The sequence below is a fragment of the Canis aureus genome, chromosome 5 (genome assembly GCF_053574225.1).
Source record: "Canis aureus isolate CA01 chromosome 5, VMU_Caureus_v.1.0, whole genome shotgun sequence".
Classification (NCBI taxonomy): Eukaryota; Metazoa; Chordata; class Mammalia; order Carnivora; family Canidae; genus Canis; species Canis aureus.
The window spans coordinates 45,596,928-45,620,540 of NC_135615.1; the positions used below are offsets into that span (position 1 = coordinate 45,596,928).

The following is a 23,613-nucleotide window of genomic DNA, read 5'->3' on the forward strand; positions in this document are numbered from 1 at the left end:
GGAAAGTTTTCAAGCAGCTGAAGTCTTTAGCTGTGTCCATACCACAGCCTCACGGTCCTGCAGTGGGGCAACCCCCCATGGAGCGTGATGGTCTTCCTGTACTTCCCCAAAGCATCACTGAGCTCCGGCTCACTGGCCAACTGACATGGGACTTTTCCTGACCTACTCTCTGGAATGATTGCTACCGGCCAAACTAATAAGATTTAACTTGTCAAGTTCCTTAGGCTTGAGAGGAAGCCCCCTCCCCGCCTCCACCCCTGATTCCTAATGAGGGAGGCTTGTCACTTTTTTACAAATAGCCTTGAAGATCTGGGTGGTTCCCAGAAACCTCTTCTTTTTACTGCAAAGATGAGTCACTGAAAACAGTCAACAGCCACAGTGGGGGGACATTGCTAACAGAGATCAGTGAAACTCCCACACAATCCCCCAGCCACTGCTTTGTCACTTGCTGTAGCCTCTTGACTTAACAAATCTTGGTTAGAGATGCTATCAGCTTTCACCGACAAGAGTTTTGAAGGAGCTGGGACCTTTCTGAGGAAGTGTTAAGTTGAGGGATGGGACCAGAACTGGGCAGGAGAAAGAAGGCCTAGAAGCAAAAATTGTTTAAATCCCCATTGTTGTGTAATCAATGGATTGTACAGCTTGGTGATCCAGCCTGCTCTCCTTTATTCTTTATACCATGCTATACCATGGTTTTATCATTTATTTATACAGCTCAATGGGATAAGAATATCTTTTTCTTTTTCTTTTTTTTTTTTTTTTTACAGAACTACACATGATATTGAGGTGGAAACTGCCTTGCTGAAAAATTAATGGGGTTTTCCAGAAGTCACATGCTAAGTGGTTGCTTAGAGAAGAATAAAATTTCCAGTTCTAGAAATGCCTTCTGCTGATCCAAGTTCCATCCTCATCCTTCTAATCTTGGGTTTTCAGGCCTGCTCCTCTTCTTTCTTCTTTTAATGGATGTGTGCTTCTGCCCGGAGAGTCCAACGTTCTCCCCGGTATGGGTGTCAGGAAGGACACCCACCCTTGAAGAGAAATTGGTGAGGAAAGCCTCAGGGTCAGAGGTGGGAGCCTCACAGGGTTCCTTGAGGGTCTCAGATAGATCTCCTCGCTGTGGAAACCAGGCCACCGGGAGAAGGCAGGCTACAGAAGTAGTTCCTGGTATTTCTGTTGACAGTATTAGTGACCCTCTCTGGGTCCTGCAAAGGCAAGAAGGCAGTGGTTGTGGACTGTGTGTAGGGGCCCAACACGCCCGGCCATGCAAAGACTTGCTGTTAGCTCCAGCTTTGCCACTGAAGTGTTTGGCCTCAGGCTGTCATTGGACTTCCTGCCTCTTGATTTGTAGGGTGAACATCCTGAACTCTGAGTGCCACTGGCTTTTTCGGTTCTAACTTTGGATGCAGTTAGAAGCCTTGTGATGGAGTGGGAATTACACACACATAAGCCAACTTCCAGTGACATTTGTGGTTTCGTCAGCCCGAGCTGCCCGGGTTTCAGTTTCTGTGCAGAGAACTGTGGAGGGGAACATTTACCTTGCAGGGCTGTTGTGAACATGAGAGGACACAGAGGCCCTTGACAAAGTGCCTGGAATGCAGATGGTTTTAAATACTTTTTTCCCCCATGATCCTATGATCTGGTCCTAAGTGGTCCTGCGTCAATTAGGCTGATTTCTGTCACTTCCGAGAGAGGATGTGATTCAAGGCTCCTGGCTGTGAGTGAGCTGAGAAAGGCAGCTCCATCCCAGGGCCTCAGGGTAACCCTAATGGTAAGGAGAACCCCATTGCCATTTATTTATTTATTTATTTATTTATTTATTTATTTATTTATCTATCTATTTATTTATTTATTTATTTATTTATTTATTTATTTATTTATTATTTAGCCTCAACCCAACCTCTGTGAGCTTGAGAATGTCCCTGAGCCCTCACCTGGCTGAGAAGCTCTGTCATTGAGGGGCATGTGGTGAATGAGTTCACTGAACTCTGGGAAGGGCTGAGTCCTGTGGGCTGAGAGGTATTTAAGAACAGAACAAAGATCTTTGAATGCTTTTTTGAACTGGGTAGTTCATAAAGGCATGGGGAGCAGACAAAAAAGAGCTGAAGACACTAGGCTAGTCTCTAGTATTTCAGCCGAGTTGGGAGTCCTTAGGAAAATGAACTCTAAAACAAAGAGAGAACCAATCCATCTTAGGAAAATGAACTCTAAAACGAGAAAACAAATCCATCTTTTCTGAGGTTTTCATGAACAACAAACTCCTCTCATTTACAGGAAAATGGATCATTTGACATGTTGGAGTTTTTATCTGGAAGAAGACAACTTCTTAGTCTCTTGTGCTGTGTGGACTAAAACCTATTTTGCAGCTATAAAATTAATAATGTATTCATCTTTCCCGAACAATGGATTTTCAATCTTAACATTGAACCACGACCAAAATTATGTCCTCTAGAGGTCACCAATGCACCAGAATTGAAGGCCGTGGAGGTTTCCAAAATGCCTAGGGAAAGCTAAGTGTCCCGCTTATGTCTGAGTGGAAGAAAATAAGGCAAATAAATGATCAGAACAGCTGTTCTCCAGCTAGGCTCTTAAGAAATAGGAAATCTTGTTTTGAATAGCACATTTTATATTGATTTTTCTTGGTTGACTTTGGCTCTCTTGATCTAACTGGAGGAAACTCTTAGAATGGTTAAATGCTTCCTCATGGATGGCTTAATTTTAGACGTCAGAGAAGAAACTTCTAAATGGAGAAAACCAGTTTTAGAAATGAGCTCTTTGAGCTTCCATTAAAGGAATGTTCCATTCAGTGGTGCCCTGGCCAGGGAGGAGTCGCCATGTGTCTCCCCAGCTCGCTGTGCTCAAAGAACATGGGCACAGGGAGGTGAGAAGCAGGGGAAGCGGTCCTGTAATTAGCTGTTATATAATTTCTGAGTTGTCTTATGTGGGAGGACACTGTCCCAACTACTTAGATCTCTGCAGAAGAAATCAGGAACTGCCCACGAAGGTATCACTTGTCTTGTCCAAGCATATCTTTCATCTGAAAGAACTGCCATCTGAGAAGTTGGCAAGTTGGAAATCCCAGTTGGACTTTTCTTAGTTACTCCCATCCCTAAACTTCCACCTTGTGTGAAGCTCATGGTCTTCCTGAGAGAGAACTTGCTTGGAGAACGGTGCTGCATGTTGGCTGTGGTACTGGACCAGGGTGGTGGACAACAGGCAGCTGAGAGCCCAGGATGGGTTGAGGCACAGCTCCCTGCGGTTGGCCTGTGTTGCTCAAGCCCTGTGACTGGGAGTCACCACCAGGGGATCATAGCGTTGTTCCTGCTGCTCCCGCTCCTCTCCTCAGAGAGGAATTCCTACATGGCGACTTTCCCAGGGTCCAAACACTTGCCAGTAGCTGAGCCATCAGGAAACAGCCTCTCCCCTCAGCTTTCCACATTCCTTCCTGAGCATTCCCCAGCCCAAGGTGTGGCCAGTCCTCAGAAGATCTGCTGGCCTTGATTGACAAGTAAACAAAAGCTTCCTCTAGATAAGGAACCTCACAGCGCTGTAGGAAACCTATTTGTTCTAGGTGGAGCTTGCTTTCTTTCTCTCCTTTCCCCGCCCGCAACCCCTCACCCCTAAAAGTCTACATTGCTGACTCTGTAGTTTCTTAACTTCTTTTTTTTGAATATGTGGAAGAGTCAATCCTCAAACAATAAGTTTTGTTGGGGTAACTTGTTTTTATTGCTAATTCACAAGGAAGTAAAACAGTGTCCTAGCGGGTTGATGGTGCTCTCTCTCAGGATTATTAGATTTATCCCTTAGCACTAAAAAAGAACAAAGGCGAATTTTCATTTCTGAAATGGATTCTTTAACTCCTTTGAAAGCTACCCCTTTAAAAGCTGCTAGTACTTCAGAGATATGGGAGCTCAGGAAAGGATGCCACTTGTCATTCATTCTGGAGAATACTTCAACTTAGATGATATCCTAGGGGAAATTTCAGAGTGTTGGAGAATGTTTGAGCTCTGCTAGGTTAAGAGTGATTGCACCTCCTGTCAATGCAGGGTGCACAGGGAGCTTTCCTGGGACTCTCCTGTTTTATCTTGGTTATTGCTGGTGTGACTGTGAGCAGGTCTCTCTGACATCTCCCTTTTCTTATTAAAGTGTTGGTTGCAATCCTTTTTGAGGTCCATTTTGAAGCAAACACCTACTCTGAAAAATCAAATCTGTTCCGTCAGAGACTACTTGCACCTTTGTAGGCATGTGAGTCCCCTGGGGGCAACTGGAACAGCCTCACCAAAAACAGCTAAAAAAAAAAAAACAAGAAAGCAAGCCAAAAAACAACCCCACAAATTCTCACTGTCCTGGAGCCTAGGAGCCCAAGATCATGCTGTCAGTAGGCCATGGTCTCTGATGGCTCTAGGGAAGAATTCTTTCTTCTCTCATTTGTCTTCTGGAGTTTTCTGGCATTCCTTGGCTTGTATATGCCTCCCTCGAGTCACATCGTGGTTTCCTCCATGTGTGTCCTTCCTCTGTGAGTATCTGCCTGTGTCCTAGTTTCTCCTTTTCGTAAAAACACAAGTCATATTGGATCAGGGCCCACCACAATGACCTCGCTTTACCTTGATAGCTTCAGAAGGGGAGCAGTTCGCCCTCCAAAGATAGGCTTCTTTGGCATCCTGAGTATTTTAAGCTGGTTGTTTTAAAGAACGTGTAGACACTAGAGAAGCACTGAAAACCAAGTGCAAGTCAACTTTTTGTACACATGTACATTTATAAGGGAAATCTCCACTTTTAATGGTGTGTCCCTCCCCTTCCAGGAAGAAGAGGATGGCTCAGTCTTTTGAAACTCTTATCAATTAAGAAGGCAATGCTACAATCTTCATAACAACTGTACCTTTGTTTACCATGGTTTTCCCGGTAACTTCCCTTAATGAACTCCCCACCCTCAACGTCTTTTGTCTTTAGTGGAAGGTGGTATGAAAGGTGATGCTGCAGGTATTTCATAGTTGTTCAGTTTTCCTGGGTCTTTCCCATGATGCAGGAGGTCTACCTATTATTAAATTGTTGTTTTTCTCCTCTTAATGTGTCTTACATCAATTTAATTATTAGACCAGCCAAAGATTCCAGAAGGGACAAAGGGAAGACTTCTTTCCCTGCACTTCTATAAGGATCCTACTTCCTAATAATGTCACATGATGAGGTACTGGAGGATTCAGACTTGAACATAACTTTGGGGGAGGGGGCGCACAATTCAACCCACTATACAGAGCAACTAGAAAAATCTCTCTGTGTTGCTTATTTTCTCTGTGACCTCTGCATCCCTTCTCTGTGTTGCTCTGTGACCTGAGAGTCAGGCCTACGTGGATCATACCAGGATCCTCCCTTGTCCTCCAGCTTCAGTTGGCTTGGCTGATGGCAAGGTATGGGATGCAAGAGGAGGGAAAGTAGGGGTTGGGTATTTTTCTCCCCCTGAGGATGGGAGGGTGTCACCATATCTGGCTGTGTCCTGTAAGTGCATCATATTTACACAGATTTCTTTGCTTCTTGGGGACCCTTAAGAGCTTCTTCAAACGTTTGGGTTTAATAATTCTTCAGTAATTCTGCTCCCTCTTTCCCCTGACCTGTCACTCACATTGGTTTCCCTACCCATACTTGAACAGTGTTCTCCTTATTAAACTCTTTTTATATTATTCACTCTGAGTGGATCGTCTGTTTTCTGCAAGGATCCTAACTCTGCTCTTAATGACTGGGTTGTTTTCTAGAAGTTTAAGGTGTTAGTTTGGTTTAGAAGAGTCTAACTAGGCAAGCTCTCTTGCAATTTGCTAAAGCTTGCTGGGTAATTCCTAGTCCAGGAAACTTCCAAAAGGCCAGGTCCAAGTCCTTTATGAAGCCAAACTAGCCATACAGATAAGCAAGCTTGGTGGATATTTGGATAACATAGGTTTAGCTATCTGTAGATTCAGGGCCATTGTGGACCAGTCTCCAGGGGTAGTTAGCATCCTTGAGCCAGGTCTGATTTCACCTGATGAGTGAGGAGGACCAAGGTTGTCTGGGTGTTTTCGGTCTTGTCTCTGCTTTCTTGGGGCATTTCCCTTTACTTTCCCACCCAGTGATCCTATCTCTCTCAACACAATGACTTCCTTTTAAAAAAATTGTTTTGCACTTTCCAATTTCAAATGCTGTTTTAGATCATCTCAGTCTTTGCTTATGAAAGTGCTAAGGAGAAAATATCTGTAGGTCTCTGATTTCCAAAGGGAAAAAAGAAAGAACTGATGAAAACTGATGCTGAAAAAAAACTCTAGAACGGCCTATTCTTAGACTCTTCTGTGAGGTGAATAGTATTATCTCTGTAACCACTGGAGAAAACTAAGTTTTGAGTGGTTTAGTGAATTTTTCTGCTTACTCAGCTACCCATGTTTTCGCATTCCATTATTTGCTTCTAAAATGTTATATTTATTTTTACCGTGATGTTCATCAGCCTTTAAAAATGAACATCCGTACTATGTGTTTAGGGACTCGGTCTTTTTCCTCTCTCCCTCTCCAAACTAGGCCTTAGTAGCCAGCATACTGACTGATTATTCCTTACTGAATTGATTACATGGCTATTCATAAAGCCATTTATTTCTCTGTGTCTGATATTTCTAGGGCTTCTTTGGAACCCTCGATATTATCTTCTATGCTTGAAGTCTGGCCTTTTTCCCCTCTTGTCCGGCCTTCAATATGTTTCAGGCTCTTCCATCTATCTGGAGCACTCCCATGGCTGTTGGTTCCACTTTTCTTGGACCTGGGGTAAAATCTACACACCCTTCAGTGTGCTCACAATGTCCTTTGAAAGCCCATTATACAGTGGCTTAGCTGGACTCCACTTTGGTCGTGAAAATGGATACCGAGATTTAAGGGTGGGCATTACACCAAGGATGTGAAATGGCTCTTAAAACGTCCACGGAGATCAGTACATTACTAGGAAAGAAACACACTGAGCATTTATGGGTTAAGTTTCTAGCTTATACGGAGAGAATTCTGAGTTGGTTTGCATTTAGAATTCTTATTACCCCTTTTAAGGAGGGGGGGGGAACCCTCATTTACAAAGTAAAAAGATTTTCTTGGATATCGAGTAGCTTTTTCCAAATCACATTTGGCTTGCTAAAGTGTGAAGGGATAAGGAATGCTTGATTTCTGATTTCCTTAAAGCCCACTTGGGTTTAAGCAAGAAATGGAAAACATCCTACTAAATGCATTTTGAATTGTTTGGGAACTCAAACATTTGGAAAGGCACTTAAGATACTTGAGAATGCCCAAGTTGGTTTCAATTTTATTCTGGACGTTTTCTAAGTACATCATTGCCAGAGAAGTTTTATTATTGTAGGCACAATAGCAACAAGGGTTTTTTGTTTTGTTTTGTTTTGTTTTGTTTTAAAACGTAAAGTGATATAAAAGAAGAGGAAACCTGGTGAGAATAAGAATAACCAGCTCTCAAGAACCCTTATTTCTAGTTCCCTTTCAGGGTTAAAAGCCTGGGGGAGCTTGAGCTTGCATCCAAGATAAGGCAAAAGTGGTGAGAATGTCTCCATTGATTTGTGTCTTGTGTTGCATTCCTGCTTAAGCGCTTAGCCTCACTCCCTATTGTCTACTGAATCAAGTCTGAGCTGCTCTCTCTGGAGTTCACAGCTGTCTATGGTAGTATCCAGCCTGGTTTCCTGCTGCTGCATGAAGAATGGTGTCAGGAAAAAGCTCAAAATTATGTAGGTGCTAAGCAAGGCCATTCTGGGAGGGGTCAGACCTGAATGTGATGAGTTCTCTGAGTTCAAAGAGGTGCTTGCAGGTACAGTTCTTAGGGGCACAGAGTCTCCCAGATAGGTTATTGAGGCAGGGACTAAGGTTCAGCTTCCTGCTCTCAGTAAAAATGTGGGGATTTGGTTGCAGGAGTACAGCAGAAACCTTGTAAGGGCAAAAGGCGGAAAGCACCTAGTCCTAAGGCTTGAAATGCCATCCTTGGAGCTGCTGCAGAAGTGCCCCTAAATATGACACAGGAGTGGTTCCAAAAGCTTAGACATTCTGCAGCTGAAGGCAAGGATCACAAGGTTCCAGTGCTGGAAATCGGGTGGCAGGAGTCCAGACCCTTCTCCCCTGCGTAATGGCTTATTTTAAGCCTCATCTGTGTGCTTTGGGCTGAAGACATGCCCGGGCATATCTGACAGATTGGAAGGAAGAGCCAGGAGGAGTGTCTTTGCATAAAAGACCAAGATGATATCTGGTACACATGGCTTTCTCCTGCAAGAGGGTGGAGAGGGTGGGTGAATATGAATACAGTATGGCCTGTCACTCTGTCATTAGCTGTCCTTGCATGGATTTATATCTGAGTCCTAGGTTCAGAAGAGGCTGCAAATAAAAGCGAGAGGAGATGTTTTCTTGCAGAATTCGAGAACAAAAATTAGCACTGTTTTGGGACCAATGCACAGAATAATATGAATTTGAGAGATTGTTCTGACTCCATTATGAGAAACATCAAAGTTTTGCTGCCCTAGCTTTTAGAGGGGATACTGTCATTTTTTAAAGACTTTATTTATTTATTCATCAGAGAGATAGAGAGAGAGAGACAGAGACAGAGACACACGCAGAAGGAGAAACAGGCTCCATGCTGGGAGCCCGATGTGGGACTCGATCTAGGGTCTCCAGGATCATGCCCTGGGCTGAAGGCGGCACTAAACCACTGAGCCACCAGGGCTGCCCTACTGTCATTTTATAGATTGATGACTATAGCATATCAGAGATTTAATCTGGAAAAGAGATAAGTAAAGCCCACTTAATGTAAAATTGCAGTAACTAATGAGATGCGCCACTGCTCATTTCTCCAAGATACTCATTTTATTTTTCCTTCTTTAGAAATCATAGGAAATTTTCATTGAGTGACTTACATGGATACATTTGTTTGATCCTTATTTCCTTGAAGTGATAGCTTTTTAAGACAAGCCTATTACCTTAAAAATTAACCACAGCAGATTGTTTTTTACATAGTTTAGTTAATGCTAAACATGTCGATCTTATATTATTAGGCGCAGAGACCACAGATCTTGCCTTCTTGGCAATTCTTTCGAGGTAGTAGCATAGACATCCACTCTTTCCATTATAGGTTTGCTATGGACAACAGGAATGATATTATTATGGAAAATTATTATATTTATCATAATTATATAATTTATTGTATTGAAAAATTATTTTTTTTGTATGCCTCTAAGAAAGGCAAAAAGACGGTATACCATTTTAGAATTCAACATTTTTTCCTCCCCCTGACTGACTAAAATAGCAAGGGAAGACTCTGAAAGAGTCCAAAGAACGGAATCGAAAGGCCTGGAATTCAAAAAAAAAAAAAAAAAAGAAAAAAAAAGAAAAAGTACAATTGATTGATGGATTTAACTGTCAGTTGTACTGATTCCAGTACTCATTGGTTTAGGCTGCCTTGTCATGTATCTGAGGAAGCCTAGTGTATAACCTCAGAGAGCCACAATAGAATAGTCTGCTTCGTAGAAATAGCTTGTATCCGATATAGGATCTTAAGAATTAAAGAAATGTGAAATGTTCTTTGTCTTCTCGAAGTTGTATTAACGTTGGGGTGTGTGTGGGGGAAATCCCCAGTCTGACACCCAGGCTAATTCCCAGTCTAAAAGCCTGAACTTCTTTTGAAACTAGGTAAACATTATGTGGATCAAAGGACTTTTACCTTGAGAGTCCCTATGAGAATGGAATCAAAAGAATGAGATGAAAAGAAAAACAGGGTAAAATATCAGTGAAAGGCTTTGGGTAATGGAGGCTGAGATCTTGGAGGATGTTTGAAATAGGGACTAAATATCTAGTTTGCCCATGTGACTTTTTATCTCAGCTTAGGTCTTGATCTCAGAGTTGTGAGTTTGAGCCCCACGTTAGGATCCAACTGGGCATGGAGCCTGCTTAAAGAAAAAAAAGAGAGATTCCTGGGTGGCTCAGTGGTTTAGCACCTGCCTTTGGCCCAGAGCGTGGTCCTTGAGTCCCAGGGTCGAGTCCCTCATCGGGCTTCCTACATGGAGCCTGCTTCTCCCTCTGCCTGTGTCTCTGCCTTTCTCTCTCTGTGTGTGTGTCTCTCATGAATAAATAAAGTCTTTAAAAAAAAAGAGAGAGAGTTATAGGAGGATATTTGACTACCTGGAAGCAGGGGTAGTACCCCAATCCCTGCGTTGCTCATGGATCTAGTGTATAAACCATCTTACTGTTTGTTTTCTATGTGTTCTATCTGTTGTTTATTTTTTTCTTTTTGTTTAAAGAATTTCCTTTAAGATTCCTTGTAGTAAAATTTGTTTACAAATTCAGTTAGCCTGAAACAATTTCCAATTGACTTTTAGTTGGAAAGATATTTTCACTAGAGAAAGAATTTCAGGCTGACAATTATTTCCTGCTCCCTGCATAAAGATGCTATTCTGTTGTTTATTGTTTTTGGTCTTTTACCCCAAATATAGTTTTGAATAATAAATCTAGACTAAATTTTATCTTTGTTTCTCTGATGAGTATGTATTTTTTTCTTTGAATAATTAAAAATTCTCTCTTCCTATATTTTAACAATATTATGAAGTGCATAGGGGTGTGTGTATATTTTTGCATATGTGTATATGTACACATACGTGTGTGTTTATCTTGCTTGAGTTTTATTGAGCTTTTTGGATCTACAGGTTTATAGTTGTCATCAGATATGGATCATTAGGCCATCATTCCTTCAAATATCTTCATTCATTTTTCCTGTTCTAATTGTACTCCCTTGCCACATTTTTTTTCCTTCTGGAACTCCAATATGTTAGGCCACTTGGTGCTATCATACTGGTTGTGAACTCTGTTCATTTTATGTTTTTCTTTTAGTACTTTTCTCCTTGTATGCTTCATTTTGGATAGTTTTTTTATTGTCTTCAAGTTTATTGATATTTTCTTTCACAGAATCTAATCTACTATTAAATATTAGTGTAAATTTTTATCTCAAGAAGTTATATTTTGTTCTTCTTTATATCTATTTCTTTGCTCATTATGTTCATGTTATCTTTGACATCTTTGTGTGTAACATTTATAATCACGGTTTTAACGTCCTTACCTATTAATTTTCTCATCTGGCCTCTTTCTTTTGCCTGATTTTTCTCCTGGTTATGGACTATATTTTCCTGCTTCTTTGAATTCTAGCATTTCTTTCTTTCTTTCTTTCTTTCTTTCTTTCTTTCTTTCTTTCTTTCTTTCTTTTTTTTTTCCTTCCTTCCTCTTTTTTTTTTTTTTTTGAATGCCTGGCATTGTGAATTTTACATTACTGATTGCTCATTATTGTTACTTATCTTTAAAGAGTATTAAACATGTTTCTTGTGGAAAGTTATTACAGATTAGTTTGATTTTTTTTTTTTTTGGAACTTATTTTTAAGATCTCTAAGAGTTGGACTACAGTGGCCTTTATTCTATAAGAGATTCATCCCTACTTGAAGAGTGTGGACTTTTTTTGTGTCTACTGATTGCCATGTTTATTCAGTGAGGCCTCTCTACTTTGGATGGAGCAAAGCTAAACAATTTCCAGTACTATTGACCACTAAGAATTCTGCTATAGTTCTCCTGGTGTTCATTCTTTTCTCAGAAATTGTTTTTGCACATAACATGTAATGGCTGATACTCAGCCAAAGAGTCAAGAGAACTCCCATTCAAACTTTTGAGCCTCTTTCTGTATATTGCTTTCTGTTCTCAGAAATTGTCTCTCCCTGACTCTAGAAACTTCATCTTTCCTGAACTCACATATCCATTTCAATTGAATAAGACCACTGTCTCTGTTTAGATTCTCCCTCTGGGTTACAGTCAGGAATTGGCCTCCAGGTGGGTGATAATAGAGTTCATCTAATTTTTTCCTTCTTCTCTCAGTTATCTAAGTCCTGGGCTATCTCTTTCTAGGGTCCAAAAATACTTTTTGCATAGTTGATAGTTTATCATAAGATGGTGATTCCAGCCACTAGTACTCACTTAAAGCCAGAAGTAGAAGTCAATAATTGCATTTTTTTTTTTTTTTTACTGGAGCAAAATTAGTTATTAAGGTTAGAAATTTGGAATTTATCTCTTAATTCTAGTTGTACATATACAACTGGCTAATTCATGTTTCTCCTTGGATCTTTAATAGATATCCCAAACTTCACATTCTCCCAAACAGAACCCTTAGCATAGCCTCACTCAAAGTATCATTTCTCGTGTCTTCACTGTTCACTAAGTGACACCAACTTCTACCAGATTATTCAAGTCAGGAACGTGGAAGTCCTATCAATTCCACCTTTTCTTTCACATACCATATTCAGCTCATTAACAATCCTATCAGTTTTGTTTCTGAGATATGCCTCTCTCATATCCCTCTAATTCTTATCATCTTGCCTGATAACAACTTGGATTATTACCTCTCATCTCATTATTATAATAACCTCTATACCAATTTGCTATCTTCCAATTTTGCTCTTCTTATTCATTCTCCATACAACAGCAAGAGTGACCTTCTCTAGAATGTAAATTGAATACTATCATTATCCTATTTAAAACTTTCAATGTCTTCCTTTGCGCTCAGAATAAAGTTCAAGCTCCTTAATGCAATCTGCAAAGACCTAACTCTAGTCTATCATACCAGTCCAATGCCTCACCATTATCACCATTGTTCAAGGTGTTCTGACCATACAGTTCTCCTTGTAGTAATTCATAGGCTATTTGTCATCTTAAGACCTTTGCATATGAATTGCTTTCTAAAGTGCATTTTTTCAATACTCGATACTGTACTTCCTTATCCTTAGAGTTGCAGTTTATAGACTACCTTCTCTGAGCTATATTCCCTGATCATCCCATCTAAGGAAGTCACCCTAATCCATTCTTATATATCATTGTTGAATATACATATCATTGTTTCCTGCATGAAATTTATCGTTTTCTTTTGGTAACTTATAAATTTATCTATTTTTTCTCTTTTCCCCACTAACATATAATCCCCATGGGGCAAAGACCTGCCTATCCCTGTTGCCCCTTCTTGGACTTCTAATGTCTAGTGCAGTGTTTGACTCTGTGATTATCCAGACTTTCCGTCTCAGGGCATTGTCCAAACTACAGACTTGAGTAGGAGAACCCAGGGAGAGACAGGTAGCCTTACTGAGTTGTGAAGATAAATATCTGAGTTTGTGGCATATGAGATTTCGAGAATTGGTTGGTTGAAAAAATGAATTATAGAGAAGGTAAACTTCAAAAAAAGCTGAGACTAGAATTAATTGATGTATCTGTTAGAACTTTATAAGTTAGACCAATTGATACATCTGGTAGAACTGGACATAAAGTGATACAACATGAGAGTTTAGTAGCATCTGACTTAGCACTCAATACATTATTGTTGGATCTGTGAAAATTGACAACAGCCTTCAATCACAGGATGTTCTCTCTTCATATTGGAGAAAATTAGCCTAGAGACTCCATTTCATTTCATCCACAGGACATGGAATTCATTTTGACTTATTTATACTCTGATGATAGAGCAAACAAGACTGTCTAAAATACTAAAGCAAAGCATTCTCCTGCATTGCTAATCCTATTTCACTTTTCTCGCTGAAAATAAAGAGCTGTGCACAGTGACAAAACTATCCTTTTACTACCATTCTGCAGACGATCACATTGTACTCAACCCCTAGAAATTATTGGGAATGCTTAAAGGCTTTCATCCTGTAGTACAATTTGTGTGTGTACCAACTGCTTCACCCTTAAATATCTTCCTCTGTACCCCAGTCCACAAACATGTCCATGCCTGTCAAGCACTGGGCTATGGGAAGTAGAAGGCTGTATTTATAATTAAAATTCCTAGTCAGGATCCTCTTTCTTTCTTCTTCCCTGTTGTGGTTATTTCTAAAACCCATGATATTAGTGTTGCCTATTATTTTGAGATTAGTTACTTTTGGTTCTACCAGTTTCTGCCTGTTGTTTCTTGGAAAGAAGACAGTTTATTTGGCACCCAAGAGATTTCAAGTGCTATTTTAAAGTCTTTACAAGGGGATCCCTGGGTGGCGCAGCGGTTTGGCGCCTGCCTTTGGCCCAGGGCGCGATCCTGGAGACCCAGGATCGAGTCCCACGTCGGGATCCCGGTGCATGGAGCCTGCTTCTCCCTCTGCTTGTGTCTCTGCCTCTCTCTCTCTCTCTCTCTGTGACTATCATAAAAAAAAAAAATAAATAAATAAAAATAAAAAAAAAAAACTTAAAGTCTTTACAATAATAAATTTGTAATCTTATGTAATTGTCATATTAGCCTTAAGAAATGGTTGCTATTGACCACATTTGATAGACAAGGAAGTAAGGTTAAGATAAGTGATATGTATGTTGGCTCACCTGGTACCTAGGCGAGCTGGGGTTTGAACCCAGCTCTCTTTCACATTTCTGAACAATAAACTTTTTTCATCTTAACAGTTTTTTAGGCAATTCCATATGGAATAATTTTGATGGAGTGAATATGGTCTTTTGTAGTTGGAAGTTGTGTGATAGGCCTGGGGATAGTGATCAATGTTCTGTTCTGTACCTTGTTTGAAGGGAAAGTTCAAACTCTAAGCCATGCATATGCCCTTCGGGGTTTGTTAGACAAATATTTTAATAGTTTTTCTCAAGCTTATTTTGTTTATATGTCATCTTTATTTTTATTTTTGGTTGGGTGGGCGAGAGACAATAATTTTATGACTGCTAATATTTCAAAGACAGCAAGTGCGCATAAAAAAAACCTCTCCCAAACAAGGCTATGTCAAAGTAAGTTACTGTAGAGGGGATGTTTTATGTTGAACAGTCAGGGAAGTTCTAGTGTCTGCAAGGGCATCTAGACTGTTTCATGTGGGGTACATGGAGAAACCAAGGTCCAAGATAATTAAATACATTATCCAAAGACACATAAATTCTTTTGTGGCTAAATTAGGACTGGAGCCTATGTTCTACAGTTCCATTATTATTATTACTATTCTTAATACTGTTTAATTAACCTTGCTATATGATGAAATGAGTCTTTCTTTTCAAAGTTGTCTTGAGTATTCTTGTCCTTTCAAATGATTTTTACAATTGCTGGCAATTTTTCACCAAAATATTCCACTTATTTTTATAGGCATTTAATTAAATCAGTGATTACTTTGGGCATAGTTGTCATCTTTACCTTACCGAGTCTCCCCATCCAAAGGACTGTGTGTCTCTTCATATGGTAAAGTTGTCTTGGATGTCTTTTAAATTTCTACATTTTATTCTTAAAAATTAATGTATATTATTTAATTCCTAGACATTTCAGTTTAGAGGGTGATTAGAAATAGTATTTTTTTAAAGTATATTTTAAATCACCTGCAGGATTATATTGGGATGAAAGCAATAGTTTTTTTATATTGATTTTGATTTTTTTTTATCCATTTGGCAACCTTGCTGAAACTTGTACATTTTAATAGTGATCTGAGGTTTGTCTTGTTTATTTTCTTTATTTTCATTTTCTTTATCCTTTCTCTTTTTCATGAAGAGTCTTGACTGAGGTGTGTTTGTTATACTTACAAACATCTAGCTTTTGATCTCATTGACCTTTTAAAAAGACAATATAGCCTGAGAATTTGTTGTTATTTTGGGGGTTTAATGCAGTTCACCTATTGCAATTACTAACATGCTTGGATTCATTCCTGGAAGCAACAAAACATTTTAGTTACTAGTGCAAACTTTGGTGTATACTTTGTGTCTTTTTACTCAGTCTCTAGTACTTCATAGCTCTAGCTGCTGAACAAATTGCTTAACCTTCCTCTGCTTCACCTTTTTCCTCAGTGACATGAGGGTTTATTATTGGTTGACTTACTTGATGGGATTGTTGGGAGGAATAAAGGATTGATACTTGTAAAACACTGAGAGCAGTGCTTAGCACACAGAAGCTTCATGTAACTGTAAGTTGTCATTACTTATAATATCTTATTTGTTCTATAGATTTTATTGGCTTTTTGATTTTCCCTCTCCAACATTTTATTGGAGTCACTGAATTTCCTTTATTCCTTCCCTTCTTTTTTTTTTTTTTTTTTTTTAAGATTTTCTTTATTTATTCATGAGGGACACAGAGTGAGAGGCAGAGACATAGGCAGAGGGAGAAGCAGGCTCCCCACGGGTAGCCTGATGGGGAACTCTATCCCAGGATTCCAGAATCCCAGGATCCCAACCTGAGCCAAAGGCAGACTCTTAACCACTGAGCCATCCGAGCGTCCCTCCTTCCCTTCCTTCTATGCACACAACAGTTTGAAAGTTTTCTGTTGCAATTTCTTGGAAGTAATCAATAGCTTTTCTGAATTCGTCAGATTTAGAATATCTTAACCATTCTCACAACTTCTGTCTTATATGTTGTCAAGTATTTTGGTATCACCAAATATTTAATTCCCCAAATTAGTTGCCATGTTAATTTTTATGTGGTTTAAGCACATGCTTAGATTTGTTAAAATGTTTGCTAACTTCCTCATTCACACCTTCTTTCTGTGTTAAATTTCCTTTAAATTTCTTTAAAAACATTTCATACTTTTGGGGTGCCTGGCTGACTCAGTCAGCAGAATGCCTGACTGTTGATCTTGGGGATGTGAGTTCATGCCCCACATTGGGTGTAGAGATTACTTAAATAAAGAAAACTTAAAAAAATATTTTTGTACTTTTAATATTTCTTTCACAGAGGGCCACTTAGTGTTTAGTGTTGTCTTTCTTTTTTTAAGTATTTCTGTGTCCCTAAATGACAATTAAGCTGAGCAGTTAATTTTAAATTGACAGTTATTTTCTCTCAGCACTTTGAAATATCCCTTTGCCTTTTGACTTCTGTGATTGTTCTTGGGAAGCCTGCTGTCAGTCTACTTCTTGTTCCTTTTAATCTGCCTTTGATCTCGGATTATTTAAAAAAATCTCTTCATCTTTGGTGTTCTCCAGTTTTACTGCAGACGTGTCTGAGTGTGGATTTATATTTCTTTCTTTTTATTGGCACCCAATTTGCTTCTTCATCAGAGAAATATGCCTTTAATCAATTTTATGAAATTAACCACCATTTTGTGCTTGAGTGGTGCCTTTTCCAATGCTTTCTGTTTTACACAACTTCTGGTTGTTGCATGTTAGTGTTTCTTATTTCTGCCCCTAATTTCTCTTTTACATTTTCTACCTCTTTATCTCAGACTGTTGTTTTCTGGTTCATTCCTTCCAATCTTTTTTTCCTGAGGTGTACAAAAGAACACTTGGTATGCATTTTACTGATTTGTCATTTGTTAAAGATACACCTTATCTTTATATGTGAATAACCTATATTTCCAACTAGATGCTAAACTTTCTGAGGGCAGCTGGCTACATCTTCTATGTCTCCGGGGGTATTGCGTCTTAGATCATGAGTTCTAGAAACAGACTACCTTGAGTTGAATTATGGCTCTATTACCTGGTATCTTTGAAATCTCAGGCACCATTACTTTGTTTTTTCACAGAACAATGGAAGTATTAGTAGTACACCCCTCCCAAGGTGCTGAAGTACTTCAAAAGCACTGAGTGAATGTTAGCTATTATATTCTTTTTCCATAGAGCAAAACTGTTAAATGACCTTGACGTCACAAAATGATTTGGCATTTAGACTGAATTTTGAAAAATAAATCACTTAGTGTTTAATGATGGAGGAGGAAAATGAAGAATATGTCAATACTTTAGGCAGAAGGAACAGCATGTACATTGGTATGAGAGTTGTAATGTATGTAGTGTTTTTGAGAAATGCATCACATTGCCTTTGCCCATTCATATCCTCTCAGCACCCAAAGGTCAGTACATAAGCTCATTTTCTATGCTTTCCTAAGCACATTTACTTGAAGACTTTCCCTTGACCTGGCCACCCAGCAAGTGGAATTCATGCCTTTGGGAACATCCTTCAACCAATGATGGTTGGGGCTGGAGAATAAATACTCCAGCCCCCTACTTTTCAAATGTGATAACCCTGAGTTGTGTTTTATATTCTCTCCCAAATTCTCACTGGAACTGAGCAACGGTTACCTTTGGAAGGTTACTTGCTGGGGACTGCATCCTGTTAGAGATTCTTTGCTTTCCTAGTCCTACTTTGCTACATACCTACCCAGCCTCCTGTGGATCCTGCTGAATCATCTGCCCCCTCTCACATCCCCTGTTGTAAAGGCCTTTTCAGACACTTAGACTGAAATGAAAAATAATAAGGAATTTTGTGTGGTTGGAGTATGGGGAGGGATAGGATATGATAGGAGAATTCCAAAAGAAATGAGGTAGGAAAGCAGTTTGTGAACATAATGAGAAGATTGCCAACGTTTGGTTTGGATTGCTCAGTCGGTTGAGTATCTGACTCTTGATTTTAGCTCAGGTCATGATCTCAGAGTCTTGAGATTGAGCCCCACCTTGGGCTCGAGGGGAGTCTCCCCTGTTCTTGTGTTCCTCCTCTACTCTTTCTCTCTCTCAAATAAATAAACGAAAAAAAAAAGAAAGTAAAACTTATAGTATTACAGATATTTCTTTCCAACAGCCTTCATAAAGTGATCCATTTCCTCATACTAATTTGAATAGCTCATATTAATGTTTATTCTTCTGTCTCTTTCCCCTCTGATATGTAGGTCTCCCTATAATATTTAACAAATACTTATATTTTGGGTAGTCACTGAAGGCCTGAGGAGATTATGGACTAAGCTTACTTGATCTTAGAACTATTTTAGGTTGTATCTAGAAAGGGTTATGATTGGGTTTTCCAGTTCCAGGTACAAGATGTGTTTCATAAATGGTATCTCTTATATGCATCCTTGGTATGTTTTTCAAGTAAATGACAGTCTTTTCTGTCCTCTTCTATTCCCTCCTTCATGTTATTTGTCTGATTTTTGGGAAAGGGCAAAAGGGAGATAAAAAGTGCCCCCTTCTATTTCTCAGTATTTTAAAATGCACTGGTGTTACTTGTACATGAAAATTAAAATTTAAAATAGAATTTCCAGATGCTGAATGATTGGGTTCCTTAATTTTATGTCCAAATGTTTCTAGGTAATTATCTCTTTTTGTTCTTCCACTGCTTTGTGTCAACCTTCTGATAAGACTGCGAAAACAAGATATATTTGAAAGTCTTTCAGTCTATTTCCTGCTTCTGAAGTGTAAATGCTTTAATTATTTGAAACTCTCTGAGGTCTCCTAACAAAGGGCTATCAGAACATTGCAATTCCACTCATGAAAATCTCTCTCAGGCCCAACTCAGGTTTTGTGATTTAATGAGATACGCATTTCAAACAGTATGACAGTGACTTAGGTATTTCAGAACAAAACTTTTGATAAAGGTTCTGTGTTCCTCAGGGGATCTTTAATTTTCCAGATGAAGTCAATTCCTAGGAGACCCTTTACTATGAGACTGACATGTGTTGGCTCAGATTTATAAATGAGTTTTCTCATCTTGCAGGAAAACAAAAGTTCCTAGTCTTTGCTTTCCTATCTTGAAGGACTACAAAACTTTCCAAAATAAGAGTAGGCCACATGCCTTCCTGGAGTCCTTGAGGTGTCCTATGAGATAATGGATTTGAATATCATAATGTGTAATCACACCTGTAATCATATGACTAATGGAAGGATTGAGAGGTTATCTAGTCCAACCAGAATCTGTAGATGAGAAATCTAAGATCCAGAGGGTTAAATGGATTACCTAAGACTACTAGACAGGTTAGTACTGGCCGAGGACTTGTTTTCTTTACTCTTGGTTCAGTGCTCTTGCCATGTTATAGGAGAGTGTCTTTTTCTTCAACATTACCTTGGAGAGTTCCTTCATTTTGACTGGCTTCAAAGGACAAATAAAATTATTCATTTAAGTTCTTGCGTTGTATAAGAGAACACTTAAGGCATAATATGACATAGATATTTCTCATCCTACAAACTCTCTCCAAACATAAGAACTGAACAGATTCAGACAAAATTGTTGAGATAGGGCTGGTATCCCTTGCCATCCATACTCCTCCCTTTTTGCTATTAAAAGTGCAGGAATAAATTCTGTAGATTCTGTTGGTATCTGAACTTATTTTCCCATTCTTTCTCCTGCATCAACTAGATTCAATAATGAGGAGAATGAGGTTGCTTTGATTTGTAACAGGACAGATCTGGGAAGATTATGCATTTTAACAATCATAGAATCTTTTAAGCATAGTTTTAAGCAGTATCAACATTTATCTACTTCAAACACTTACCTTTCTGAAGAAGGCATGTAACAACTAATGCTTATGACCCAATATACTTTGTTGTAGTTGTAGCAGACCAGGGGCCAGCATCTGGGAGCTCTAAGGTAATTAGCCATTGGTGTACATTGGAGGCTGATTTGACTGGCCTATTTCTTTCTTTCTTTCTTTCTTTCTTTCTTTCTTTCTTTCTTTCTTTCTTTCTTTCTTTCTTTTCTTTCATACTTTCTTGTTTAAAGATTTTATTTATTCATGAGAGACAGACAGAGAGAGAGAGAGAGAGAGGCAGAGACACAGGCAGAGGGAGAAGCAGGCTCCATGCAGGGAGCCCGACGTGGGACTCGATCCCAGATCTCCAGGATCAGGCCTTGGGCTGAAGGCAGTGCAAAACCACTGAGCCAACCGGGCTGCCTGACTGGCCTATTTCTGCCAATGACTGCTCTTGTGTTAATTCTCTCACCTGCAGCATCTAAAAGTTTCACAGTGTCAAGTAAAAGATCATTTTTAGTTCTTATTTTACTGGAATTACTGATCTTGATCTTTGCTCTCTTGACCTCTGTAATATCCACGCCCTTGTCTCTCCTTGAAAATGCCCTGATGGTTTCTCCGCTGTTTCATTTGCAGAATTCTCTGCCTTCTTTCACTTCTTGAATGTTAGTCTTGTTAGCTATCAGTGTTCCTCTGTTCCTGTCCCAGTTCTTCTCAGTTCTTCTCACTCTATGTAATGATACTATATGCATACAAAGCCCTTAATATGTATTTGGTCCAATTGATAAAAGAGCAATAGATGCTTCCATTTGTTCTTAAGATTTTTAATGCCACTCATATGCTAATAACTGCAAATTCTCTATCACGTTGATGATCTGGACTCATATATATAATCAACATGCTATCTCTCCATTTATATGCTACCTAGACTATTCTAACTCAGTATGCAAAATAATACGTCTACAGTATTGTCTATCTCAATTGTACATAGTTAGAAACTAATTGCCCTTTGTTTTCTCCTGTGATTTTACCAACTCCAATCTAATGCATTACAAAATTTTGCTGATATTTTATTCTAGGCAGTTCTCTCATTCATTTTGCTCTCCATCCTTATTGTTACCAGCCTTGGTTGGACTGTTGTCATTTCTCTTTCTGGCTACTTGAAGAGCCTCCTACCCTCCATCCTTGCCTTTAGATATGCTCCATCCAATGACACTGTCTGTAGAGATACCACAATATGAGTACCTGAAATATAAATCTGATTCTTTTGTTTTTTGTTCTTGTTGTTATTTTCAATGACTCCCCATTTTCCAGTGGATAAAAATCTCAGCTTCTTACCATAGCCCAGTAGGCCCTCCCTATGAACTTCCTGAGCTTTATCCTACAAAACTCTGTTTCTCATTTCTTGCTTCATTTGTACTCTATTGCTTATATTCCTTGTGCAGTTGCCATGCTATTCTTTACTTTCATGCCTTATATCTTTGATGCCATTTTTCCTTCCTCCCCTTTTCTTCTGTCTATTCCTACTTTTTTATTATTTTTTATTTTTAAACTTTTTTTTTTTTTTTTTTTTTTTTTTATGAATCAGCCCTGGAAGCATTCAGTGAAGCCACCCACGAAGACTTTAATGATTTCCTTAGTTGGATTATGTGTTTCCATATTCTCGGTCAGAGCAACTATCACTTCACTTACGACATTGTTTTATAATTACCTGTTTACAGATCTGTCTTGTCTATAATACAGGTATCTTTAAGTGTGGATACTGTGTCCTTTTTACTTCTATTCCAAAGACCTGGATTAATGCTTGAAATAGAGCAGACCCTCAGGAAATAACTGTAGGATGAATGCTAGTGAGAGAGGAAGGCTTCTTTAGGCTTCATCTCATAAATTCAGAAGACTCCAACCTGACAGCATTGGAGGTTGAGTGGTTTATCCTGGGAGCCTTGTTGATGGATTGGTCTGTGATCTCCCAAATTTATGGGCCATGGGGCAAGAGAGGAATAAGTCCTTGGGTACACTCTTGTTTGCCCTGGTAAAAACACAGTTCTCTCTGTTCAAGTGCATAAGTACTTGTCAATGCATTCCCAATGCATTCCCTTTTAATTCAGATGACCGCATTACTTTCCTGGATGTCTGAGCTGCCCTTCCATAACTGGTATCCTTGCTTTAAATCTTGTCTCTTCTAATTCTTTCCCCACACATAATGTAATCTCAATGATCTTTCTTAGATGTTAAAATTCTCTGTTAAAAGCTCTTAGACAAAAGTCCAAACTCTTTAATGCAGCTCATAACTATATTTTATAATCTGATTCTTGCTTGCTTCTCTAACCCGATGGTTTTCCATGCTATCCTGGCCTATCCGGTCTCCTGCTAGACTGAATGGACTTTGGTTTATCCAATATGTTTTATTTCACTTCTAGGTCTTTGAATTTGCTTGGGAAACTCTTCTGTTTTGCCCTCATCCCCATTAATAGATTACTCTTAGCTCATCATTCAGGTCATAGTTTAGATATTGCTTTCTCTAGAAAGCTCTCCTTCATGTCCAAATCAAGGTTAGGGATTTTGCTTCCTCCTTTCTAATGATTTCCCTGCCCATGTTTTTCTGTAACACTCTTGTACTTCTCTCATACATAAATATCACACAATAATAATTGCCTTTTTTATTTTTTGTGTGACCCACTAAACTAAGTCCTGAGAAGGCAGAAAGCATGTCAATTGTGTTCCTTATTGTATACTCAGCACCTAGAACAAGAGCTTGCACAAATGAGCTGAATATTTTTTAAATGAATGAATGCATGCAATATAATGCCACTTTATATTATTTACTGGATTTCATATTGCCATGCTGTTGAGAAATTATAGGATAAATACACCTGGGACAGTTAAAAGGAAACTTTACTAGTTATATATGAGACTGTTGTTGACAGTCCTGAATTTGTTATTTTCAGGTATATGATTAGGAACCTGGATTTTCTGACTTCTGGGTCCCTTCCAGACTTCCTGAGTCTGAATTTCTGAGTAACCATAAGAATAAATCACTAAAAAGGGGGATATGGTGACTGATGGAGCTAAGGTAAGCAACCTCATTTCTACTTCTATAAGGAGGAAAGTCCCCTCTCTGTGCCAAAGTGAGTGGGAGCCTTGAAGGCACTGACATTGTTCCAATGTGCCAGGAATAGTTTTCTGGAACCATCATGGCATTTGAGTCTAGTTTCACAAGAGTGTGGACTCAGGAAGCCTGAGTATTGTTGTAGAGCATTTTGTCTTTTTATGAGGTGTAGAGCTGAAATTTATTAGTGACTCAGCAAGCCTGCCCTATTTTTAGGCCTAAAGGTTAGCTTTCAACACTTTAGAGAGTGGGAGACAGAGAGGAAGTGTTACCAGCTCAACTGAGTCTTGTTTTATTTATAAATTCTGCGTTGATTAATTTTAA

At 39.0% G+C, this 23,613-nt stretch overlaps 1 long non-coding RNA gene across 12 annotated transcripts in view; it reads left to right on the forward strand.

Moving 5' to 3' along the window:
• Window positions 1-23,613, forward strand: part of LOC144314114 (uncharacterized) — a 445,307-nt gene that overhangs the window by 357,697 nt on the left and 63,997 nt on the right. For 9 of the 12 annotated variants that reach the window (XR_013379789.1, XR_013379794.1, XR_013379795.1 and 6 more), the window contains one exon: window positions 23,129-23,253. The exons of 2 other annotated variants lie outside the window; for them this stretch is intronic. This is a non-coding gene — a long non-coding RNA (uncharacterized LOC144314114). Of the gene's footprint in view, window positions 1-4,799; window positions 4,900-23,128; window positions 23,254-23,613 lie in introns of all 12 variants that reach the window. One more of the 12 variants, XR_013379799.1, reaches the window with a different exon arrangement.